We start from the raw sequence: 12,192 nt of genomic DNA, 5'->3' as shown, positions 1-12,192 counted from the left end.
CTAATGATGACTCTGAATGACCAAAAGAAAGCTTGTTTCTTTCAGACAAAAGAAATATTAAAGACCATACGGTTCACTTAGAAAGACCCATAAAAACAAATGATTTCTAGAAGTTTTGCACTTCCTGGATAAACTTCAGATATATAGAATACATATTTGTGAAGTAATTAATTACCCAGATAATAACAGGAAGGCAAGTATTTATAAAGTACTTAGCATAACTCAGGCATCATTTCTGAATGTTTTGTATGTATTAATATATTCAAAGGGCTGGAGCGATAGCACAGTGGTAGGGCGTTTGCCTTGCACGCAGCCAACATGACTGACCCGAGTTCGATTCCTCCGCCCCTCTTGGAGAGCCCGGCAAGCTACCGAGAGTATCTCGCCCGAGCCTGGCAATCTCCCCATGACATATTCGATATGCCAAACACAGTAACAACAAAATCTCCAATGGAGATGTTACTGGGCCCACTCGAGCAAATCGATGATCAACGGGAGGGCCTTTACTTTTAATATATTCAAGGTGATAACAATCAAATTGGTAGTTCCTACCATTATCCCATTTTTCCAACAAAAAAATGAAGTTTAAGGAGATTAAATAACTTGTCTACAGTAAGTCAAATCAGGAGAACTAGGATTTGAGCTCAGAAAGTCGGTATTATACTAGGGAGTTATCTTATATCCATATATGGTTACCTTATTTCAAATACCATGAAAATAATAAGATATAGTTAAGATATTTGCTAAATATAATCTTTAAAATCCAGTGACTGAGACATGTCACTTTTCAATACCTCAGGGTAAAGATTATAAGTACTGGCTATTTTTATTTGGTTCACTCATTTTTTGTAAATTTGATTGAGGATATTTTACTCTTTTCAGTGTTACATTTACAATTGTTTTGGGAAAGATCCAGGAAAATAAGAAACAAATAGGGTTATGGGAAAATTCTTTTTAAGCACTCCTAATTCAGTCAGATATATGAGAATATGAAATGAGTTAGTCTTTCTTTTTCTTAGGTCAGTGTATGAAGGTTAAATAGATTTTTATTTGTTATCTTTATTGTTTAAATGACTTAACATTAAATTTGGTTTATATGGAAGGAAACTAATTTGGTAGAAGTGTAACACCCAATAAAAATGTTTGACTCTAATCTACCCAGAGTAAAGACTAAAGTCAGTTTATGATTTTATTAAAAGAAAGTTTTAAAGTTTGTATATTTTTAACAGCATAAATCTAAAAAATAATTTTGGTTACTAAGTAGGCATATGTATTCTTTGTTACTTGTGATACAATTTTTTTTGCTCATCTCTGAATATTAATGCAGAGGACTACTTTAGCTTTCAAAAAATAATGACGATATGAACCAAATTTATACTGGTTTCATTATTTTCATTATTTGCTTAAATCCATGCAAAAATAGTTCTCCAAAAATTTATGTACTCTATAGAATTTTTTGAATAAAAATAAAACCCTCACGATAAAGCTTGTAAAATAATTAAAGAATTTAAGAGAGCAGATAAGTTTTGATTAGTCATTTTATCTCACTTTGCTAGCTGTGCATTTTCCCCCTGACCTTTTATAAAATTTAAAACAAGGCATTAAAATGCCTGACACAGAAGGAAATTGGCTAAAAGGAAGAAAAAGAAACAAAAAATCCATGATAGGGAGCTAGAGCAATAGTGCTATGGAGAGGACATTTGCCTAGCATGCAGCCGACCTAGGTTCAAACCCTGCATCCCATATGGCCCTCGTGAGTCTGCCACGAGGGACTGCTCAGTGCAGAATCAGGAGTAAACCCTGAGCACAGATTGATGTGGCCCAAACAAATAAAATAAAAATTTTAAGTTGTTAACACATGAGATTAGAAAAACTGAAAATAAAATCACAGTCCTAATTTCTTCTGTGTAGCACTGTAGCACTGTCATCATGTTGTTCATCGATTTGATAGAGCAGGCACCAGTAACGTCTCCATTGTGAGATTTGTTGTTGCTGTTTTTGGCATTTTAAATATGCCACGGGGAGCTTGCCAGGTTCTGCCATATGGGCGGGATACTCTTGGTAGCTTGCGGACTCTCCAAGAGGGACAACGGAGTTGAACCCAGTTCGGCTGTGTAGAAATTATAATTTTAATTCACTTTTACGTATTCATTTTAAGGTCTATATAAACATACAAGAGAGAAAGAAAAAGATAAGGAGATAAAAATGAATCAAAATATAGAAGAAAGAGGAAAGGTTTGCAGAAAGGGGCTCATCATCAAAACAACTTTCTGTTTTTCTCAGACAGAAACAGAGAACCTGTTCAAGATGTCCTTCAACTAGGTTAGATCAAACTTTGGCCAAGCTCAGATGACTGGAATGCATGCTTTGCATGTAAAGAGCTTGGATTCAAGCCCTGAAATCACATGGTCCCTGAGCAGGAACCAGGAGACCCCTCTAAGTACTAATGTGGATGGGGCCCAAAACAGAAGAGGGAACTTCCTTTGTTCCAATACCATGCTATTTTAATTATTACTGCTTTGTAGTAGAGTTTGAGATTGGGAAGTTTGATTCCTCCCATTTTCTTTTTCCCAAGAATTGCTTTAGCTATTTGTGGGGGCTTATTGTTCCATATGAATTTCAGGAGTGTTTGCTCCATTTCTTTGAAGAATGTCATGTTGTACTGTTATAGGGATTGCATTGAATTTGTACAATGCTTTGGGAAGTATTGCCATTTTGACAATGTTAATTCCCCCAATCCATGAGCAGGGGATATCTTTCCCTTTCCTCATGTCCTCTTTTATTTCCTGAAGTAGAGTTTTGTAGTTTTCATTGTACAGGTCCTTTACCTCTTTAGTTAGACTGATTTTGAAGTACTTGATTTTCTGAGGCATGATTGTGAACAGGATTGGTTTTTTTCATGTCACTTTTTTCTCTGTAATTATTTGCATATAGGAAAGCCATGGACTTTTGAGCATTGATTTTATAGCCTGCAACTTTACTATAAAAGTTCATTGTTTCTAGGAGTTTCCTGGTAGAAGTTTTAGGGTTCTCTAAGTATAGTATCATATCATCTGTGAATAGTGAGAGCTTGATTTCTTCCTCTCCTATTTGAATGTCCTTACTATCTTTTTCTTGTCTAACCGCTATTGCAAGTATTTCCAGTACTACATCCCAGAGAGGCAAAAAAAAGTACAGTCGAAATGACATCTGCACATGTATGTTCATTGCTGCACTCTTCACAATAGCCAAAATCTGGAAAAAACCTGAATGCCCAAGAACAAATGATTGGCTAAAGAAACTTCGGTACATCTACACAATGGAATACTATGCAGTTTTTAGAAAAGATGAAGTCATGAAATTTGATACAAGGGGTTCTACGTGGAAGTATCATGCTAAGTGAAATGAGTCAGGAAGAAAGGTACAGACATAGAAATACTGCACTCATCTGGGGAATATAAAGTAACAGAATGGGACAGAAACACCCAAAAATAGTTGAGATAAGTACCAGGAAGTCTACTCCACGGGAAAAGGCAGCTCAGATAGAGAAGGGAACACCAAGTAAAGGGTGTTTGGAGGATTCGCTTGGGATGTGAGTTGTGTGCTGAAAGTAGGCTATAGACTGAACACAATGGCCACTCAATACCTCTATTGTAAACCACAACACCCTAAAGGAAAGAGAGAGCAAAAGAGATTGCCCTGCCACAGAAGCGGGGCAGGATGGGGGAGGGTGAGGTGGGGGGTGGGAGGGCTACTGGGATCATTGGAATGAGCACTGGTGGAGGGTACTCAATCATTGTATAACTGAAACCCAAGCACGAGAAAGTTTGTACGTCTACAACTGTACCTCATGGTGTTTCACTAATAATAATAATAATAAAGAGAAGCAGAGAGCCCAGCAAACTACCGAGAATATCTCGCCCAGATGGCAAAGCCTGGCAAGCTACCCATCACCTACTAGATATGCCAAACACAGTAACAAGTCTTAGAATGTTACTGGGCCCGCTCAAGCAAATCGATGAACAATGGGAGGACCGTGACAGTGACAGAAGATGGAAGAAATTCTCTGTATTTTCCATTTTGCCAAAGCACAAAGACCTGAAGGCAATGACAAGATAATGAAAGCAGTCCATAAAAATTCCACTTCAAAGAAAAGGAATTTGCCTGTCAAGAATATTCATTTGAGTAAACTGCTACAATCACTATAGAAAACAGTGTGAGTTTCCTCAGTAGAACTGTCATGTGATCCAGCAATCCCAATTCTAGCTATATGAAAGAAATGAAAACTTTATCTTAAAGAAATATCTCCACCTCCATATTTACTGCAGCATGATTCACAATAGTGGAGAAATGGAAACAACTTAAATTATCCCCCCATCAGTAAATAAAGATAAGGTAATAGACATAGGCAAATGAATACTATTTAGCTATGAAAAGAAAGTCTTGTTAATTGCAATAATACCTTTAGCTCTTGAGGCTATTATGCTAAGTGAAATAAATGTCAAAGAACAGCAAAAATGATCTCACTTATATGTGGAAGCTAATGCTGAACTTCTAAAAGTAAAGAGTAGATATAGTGGTCAGATATTGGTAGGATGGGTACAAAGCCGTAGTTATATATATTTGGGGAATCTAACCAATAATATGATGGTTATAGGTAATATATTATATTCTTGAAAGTGCTAAGGGTATATTGTAAATGTTCTCATCACAAAATAAGAAATGGAAATCACATGGGATGATGCAGGTGGTCTCTAATTCTATAATGGTAATATTTCACAATATATAAGCATAACAAAACAGCACATCATATATTTTAAACCTACATAATGTTGTATGTCAGCTATATCTCAATAAAACTAGGTGAAGGAAGTTGTTTTAAAACATTCTTTTATTTCAATTTCATATGAAAAGTACTTTTATCCAATAATCAATGACACAAGAAATCCAAGACAATAGTTCCAGACTTTTCATACTACAAAGACAATTCCTTCATTGCTAGAACACTCCTCAGAAATTGATTAATGGGTGTGGGTGCAATGAAGGTAAAAAAGGATTCACTCCATTTTTATGTGATGCACTTTCGATTATTATATTTCTTTTTTTTAAAAAAAAAAAAAAGAGGAGTGCTATATGCCAAACACAGTAACAAGTCTCACAATGTTACTAGGCCCGCTCAAGCAAATCGATGAACAACAGGAGGACCGTGACTGTGACAATCACTTTAGTAGCACTGTCCTCCCATTATTCATCAATTTGCTCAATTGGGCACCAGTAACATCTCCATTGTGAGACTTGTTGTTACTGGGTTTTTTTTTTTTTTTGCATATCGAATATCATGGAAAGCTTGCCAGGCCCTGCCAAGCTGTCTGGATATTCTCCATAGCTTGCCAGGCTCTCCAAGAAGGGCGGAGGAATCGAACCCGGGTCGCCAACGTGCAAGGCAATCACCCAACCTGCTATGCTATCACTCCAGCCCACAATCACATTAATATAACCAATATTACAGTTGGAAAATAAACTCCTACAAAAATGAACTCAAAAAGATTACATGTAGGACAAAACTGTGGTCAAAAGTCTACAAAGCATGAGAATCTTCCAAGTAGAACCAATTACAAATAGGACTCAGGACTGTTGACTTAACTTTATAAATCAGGATGTTCAACAAAAGGTCCTCAGTTTGAGAAAGGGTGCAACCACTGGTCTACCTCTTTTGTTATAATTGCTGGTCCATGGACCAACATGCAGGACTGGTGACCGTCCTCAAGTGACAACAAGTTAAAGAACACTATTTAAAACATTTCAAAAGTCATTTTGACCTTTTCTTCCTTTCTTCCTTTCTTTCTTTCTTTTTGTTTTTTTGGGGTTTTTTGGGGGGGGTTGGTCTCGTTTGGTTTTAGGGTTCCGCACAGCAGTGCTCAAGACTTGCTCCTGGCTCTGCTCCTGGCAGCTCAGGGAACAATAAGGAGTGCTGGAAATTGAACCCAAGTTGGTTGTGTGCAAGGTAAATGCCCTATCCTCTGTTCTTTCTCTTCAGTACTTGACCTTGATTCATTTTATTCCTAGGATACAAAACGTAAAAATAAGCCTCACCTAAAATCCTACATGATTATTTCCTGAGTTAAAATCTGATAAAGTAAAGATGAGAGTAAAACGTCAAAGAACATTTGTTGGTTCATATTTCCTAACTGGCTTTTTCATGTGAGGAAACTGTGTCCTAACTTCGTCATTAACAGTTCCAAATGTAAAGTGTGAAGAAAGACTTATCTGACAACTGGCTGAGTACTGCATCTAAGTGAAAGAAAAATTACAACACAAGCTCAGCCAACAAGAAAACTTATCCTCTTAGAAAGAAGCAAACTTAACTTAGGAAGTTAGTCAAACTAATCAATAATATTGCATGTACTTTCCAGTTAAAATTGCCATTGCTTATATTTTTATAAATATGCTTATAATAGTTTGGTGACATTTATATAGTACTTAGAAGTTGACTAAATTTACATTTATAAGTCATTTAGAAATTCACATATAATATCAAACTCACTTGTCATAGTAACCCTTTTGATATTTTTAATGCTCAGTAACAGATAACAACTGACATTATAAGAAGTGTTTGGAACTTTTCATATTCAAACAGCAGAGACTTTCTTTACTTTAAAAGGTATTTATTTAGAGCTGGGTATATAGCTCAGAGGAAGAGCACTTGCTTTCTATGTATGAGATTCTGGGCTTCATCTCCAACAAAAGAAAAACTATTTCTGTATTTAATACTGTGAATATGCTTGTAGAAGTTAAAAAAAGAAAGATAACATAAAGTATAATGGGCTTCTGTAAAAATAATGCATTGCTATGTAACACACTACAAATTACACATTAAAATGTTTCTTCTCAAGTATTTTCTTCTAGTGGTGCTGATATTCACCAATACAGGAAAATACGAAACTCTTATCATTATTTTGATTTTGCAGACATAGAGACTGAAGCCTAGACAGAATTTAAGGCCTGAGCATGATCCAACAGACTTTAAGATCCATTTACCAAGACATTCTGTTTCCTAAAATTAAAACTTAGAGGAACATAACATTGGACAGTGACTGATATCATGGAAGTTACATATTATATATATTATATATTATAAAATAACATGGGTTCACTTCTTAAAGTAAATGCAACTCTCTTCACTGATGGGCATCGTTATTTCACAAGAGAACTATACCAATCTAAAGCATTTAACTCACTTTTGTGTACTACATGTGGGGGGCAACATTTCCTTTGTTTTGCTCCTTTTTCTTTAGAACATATTCAATATGGGAGTGCAACTCCTTTTGAAAATGCCAACTAGTAATAATTAAATTCTTGGGCAAGATTGAGCAATAAGACTAGTTCTATGTTTAACACTGGAAAAATACCTTGGGGAAGAGCAAGTTTTTCCAAAAGCAAAATTCACCAAGTAAAACACTGGAAAATGTAATTCAATCAAGAAGGCATATTTTTTTCTATTTGAATTTATGTCATTACTTTAGTAGGGGGTGTTAATAGTTTTCAAGTGCCAATGTGTATTCATAAATACTTCGCAAGTTCATGAGGGAATGCATTCCTTTATGGAGGCATCCTTTCTGTCAAATCCAACTGTCTATGACAAATATGCTTTGTTTTACAAAATCTTGCCTGCAAAAAAACTTCTAGTTAGACAAATTGTTTCAGCAAATAAAGATGAGTGGAGAGAAGAGAGACAAACTACTGCTCTTTGGAGAGGTTTCTTTTTCCCACAATGTCTTGCCAAGAGCCGTCTGTACACAGGGCATCCAGCACCCTTCTACTGTGTCTTTATTTAGTACGCAGCCCTTTCCATGAAAAAGAGAAGGGACAGTGGGAGAACTAAGGAGATGAGAGTCCTTGAGGGAGTACCAATGTAAGCTGGCACTATTTCTGGTACACTCAGAAAAAAATCATCTCCTTAATTATATTGTCAGCAACTTAACATGTTACAATTAAGCATAGATACCTTCCTTCTATTAGATTCTTTTCAGTAAAAGTGCAAGCAAGTTAATATAAAAAAATGTGGTGGGGGGGGCGGGGAAATGGTAGCGAATGTGATTTTCACATCAAAAAAAGTTTCAGTGATCCTAAAACAAGAAGAGGAGCTTGAATAGAGACAAGTCAGAAGTTTCTTCGTTTAAAGCTTCCACCTCCACCACTTCTCATGCTACATGAAGCTTGAACCACTTTAAGAGATGAGATTCCATTTCTTTTAGAGATCCATTACTTCCTTTCATTAATACAGTCATTTAGGAATGCAGAGCAATGAACTAACCAACCACTATTGTTAGTGTTTATGGCTATAAAAACTTATTCATGAAACTGTTTCAGTTTTTTCTAAATTTTTTAAAAATAATATATTTTAATTGACATTCTGTAGTTTATAATGCTATTGATAATTTCTCATGCAGATAATTCCAACAGCACATGCATCAGCAGTATGCCCCCTCCCTCTCCCAAAAACCCCAAGATCCCGCCCTCTCAAGCCTTTCCCAATTCAATTGTGTAAGTTAGGTTTCACATTATGTTGTCTTTGGACCTTTGTTGCTACCTTACTGAATTTCTTTAAGTACAATTTATAAGAGAAATCATTCTGTATCTATACCTCTCCTTCTAACTGACTTCACTCAACAAAATATCCTCTGGTTTCATCCATGTTGCTGCAATTTACATGATTTTATTCCTTTATAGAGCTGCATAGTATTCCTTGTGTGTGTTTGTATGTGTGTGTGTGTGTGTGTGTGTGTGTGTGTGTATCACAAGTCCTTGATCCATTAATCTGTAGGTGGGCATTTGGGTTCTCCCCTTATCTTCAATATTGTACTACTTTCATTGATGAACATAGTATGCATATATCCTTTTGAATTAATGATTTTGTGGTTTGGATGCCAAGAAGTGTTATCAGTGGATCAAAAATGGTTGTTCTATTCTTAATTTGGGGCTAGATCTCCATATTTCTTTCATAGAGTCTGAACCAGATCATTCCCACCAACAGTAAATGAGGGTTCCTTTCTCACCACAACCTCACCAACACTGGTTGTTTCTACAGTTTTGTATATGTGCCATTCTCACTAGGATCAGATGCTATCTCATCAAATTAAAAATCTTTTGCACAGCAAAAGAAACTTAAGATATAATTTTTTTAAAAACACCCTACAGAATGGGAGAAAATTTTTACACACAGTACATCAAATAAAGATTATCTAAGATTGCATAAAGATTATCAAAATTCTTAAAGTACTCACAAAACTCAACAACAATAAAAATGACCCCATCCACAAATGGGACAAGAAGATGAATAGGCACTTTCCCAAAGAAGACATACAGATGATGAATAGGCATAAAAGAAGTGCTCACCATTCCTCATAATTAGGGAAATGCAAATAAAAATAACAATGTTCCAATTTTTAACTCATATTGCTCAGGTATACATGCATATATTCCTAAATTAATATGTTAGAGTTGAATGTGTATCTGTTCGGTTGATAGAGAAAAAGAAGCCCATGCTAATTGTTTTTTGTTCCTTTTATGAACCTCATCTATTGGTGTGACATGGGTCATTTCAGAAAGCAAAAATAGTTTTAACTATACAACATTGCATTTCCATGATCATTTAAGCATATTATTAAAAACACACACACAATAGATATTTCTCTCTTTCTAGCATGACATGATTCATGTCAATCATGTAAATACATTCAACCTAAAATTAATTCCTCATTTAGATAGAAATAACATTTTTGGAAATTATCAAATAATTACTAAATCTATTAAATGTTTAACTGTTCCACAAAATCCCACATTTTTGTAAACAGTTAATATGATATATACTTGAGGCTTTTCTATAGCATAAATATATATATATATATATATTTGTATCTCTAAAACACTAATGAATAAAAAAATTAAAGCAACTGTCAAAAATCCAAAATTTTAAAAGATTATCTAGCTTTATGTTAGGGGGCGATAGCGGGGGATGAAGAAATTACCTGGAAAGAAGAAAATTTATCCCAAACACTATTTTCATAGAAAAGAGCCCTATTTTTTTATAATGGAGTAGGAGAACTAGATAATGATAAAAAGATTAAAAAGATAAAAAAGATAAATATAAATATGAAAAGTGCTTATAGAAAGACAAAGATAAACGTAAAAATATAGAAATATAAATAAAGATAAAAAGTGAACTGCTCATACTTCCCGGTCTATATTCCGGACTAATTCAACCTGTGGTGTATGCTATAAAGAGTAATAAAACACTCAAGTTTTCCAACTTCTCATTTCAGTCTGCTCAGGCTTTATCTTAAACTTTGTTAGCAACAGAAGTTACCCCCAACAATTACACAAACCTAACAACGGTTTCCCTGAGATAATTTGATCTGCTCCAACCACAAATTCCAATCCACATACTTTCTTCTGTTATGGTTGCATCTGAATGTGTTTAATGTATTTCTTCCATGGCGTTCATAAACAGGCTGCTGATTTCTCATTCATCTCTCCACCGCATAAGCAGAACCACAGAGATGCATTTCTGTGCACAGAAAAAGTTTCTAATATACCCTGAAAGGATTATCATTTGCAGCTTCTTCCCACTCTGGGACAATTCCGGGAGAAGAGCTATCTTGAAACTCACCGGACTTAAGGGTTCTCTCAGTCCTTGCTTTGACACTAGAGTTTGTTTTAACCTGCTTGCATGAGACCTTTATCACTTAACTGACACCATAAAACAAACAGGGCTAACAAATGTATTGAACAATCTCTTGCAAAATGTAGCTTAACCATGATTCATGGCCAAAAGCTGGAATAACGCCTGTCAGGCTTAGAATCTTTAAGATTAATTGCAACGAACTTGGCGCATAATAGTATAGCACCTTGAAAATGAATCATTTGCTAATTCCATATTACAATCACTTCATCTCAGGGCATGGAATTTATTGAGCTTAAAAAAAATAGAATAGAATTACTCACAGTCTTGAAGATGCAGTGTCAGCTATTTAGGACTGAAACATCCAAGGCCGAGTTAGAACTCAATTACGACAACATATGTGTTGGAGCAGGAACTGGCAGGCCTCTGGAGTGCAGCAACTATAGGACTTGTGTGTGTCTTGTATGCTTGGGCTATAATTTATGAAACTGAGCCCCAGATCCAGCCAATCACTTAGCTCCTCATAACAAGTCTAACTGGCTCTGGAAAGCTGAAAGGGCTGCACTAGACCAACAAAGATGAGATATTCCACACAATAATCTGCTTATCTGGAAGAACTTTCCCTCGAAAGGCCAGAGAAAAATCACAGCCCCATTGTCTGAGGAAAAAGAATAGATGAGCTGGGAAAAACGCAACTCCACCTGGAGACAGATCTCTTCCTGGCTTGGCAATTCCAGTCGTGCCAGCCTTAAAGCACTCGGCTTCTTCTGGAAATCCAAGAGCAACTCCAGAAAAAACCTGAGGTAAATTTCATCTTTCTTTTTATGTATAGTAGGAAACATTGCTGAGAAAAAGTGATATACATTAAGTCATTTGGACAACTAAGGCATGCTTCACGTTTATTTTCCCTCCCTAATCTTCTGTGGGGTCATTTATTATTACGCAGAGGGAGGCTTAAAGCACCTGAAGCAAAAGCTGGTTTGTGGAAGAAAAGAGATAATTTCCCACAAAAGATTTAGAGATACTTTTTCAGATAGCATTTTCACTCACCCACAAAATCAAAAAAGGAGCTGAGGCAGGAGGAGAGAGAAGGCGTGAGCATAGTTCAATGCTGTTAATGTCTTAAAGCAATCAACTATGCACAGAGAGAAAATTAGAATGATAAGTTCTTATGTTGCTCTTTTGGCCCTAGCCAGTTAGGCTACATGAGAATGTACCAGAGTGTTCCAGGTGGGAACTTTGGAGTGAAAAAATAAATAAAATAAAATAACAAAAGAGAAAACTGGCAAAGCCCTGTGACCCAGGTCTTCCTTGTTTACATCACAATATTTTCCTTATTCGTTGCATTTTGAAGTGTTATTCATACCAACTACTTGTTAAGGTACAATTGCATGTTTTCCCTTATTAAAATGTAAAGTGGGGGATATTTTTAAGTCAAAAGAGATGACCAAAATCGTAAAAACAAAAAGATATATATGAATAAAATTAACACACAAGTAACCTCAACATCACAGGGAGATATTTGACATACT

The sequence above is a fragment of the Sorex fumeus genome, unplaced genomic scaffold, assembly GCF_029834395.1.
Source record: "Sorex fumeus unplaced genomic scaffold, SorFum_2.1 ptg000015l, whole genome shotgun sequence".
NCBI lineage: Eukaryota > Metazoa > Chordata > Mammalia > Eulipotyphla > Soricidae > Sorex > Sorex fumeus.
Note: the sequence above shows the minus strand (reverse complement) of the source record.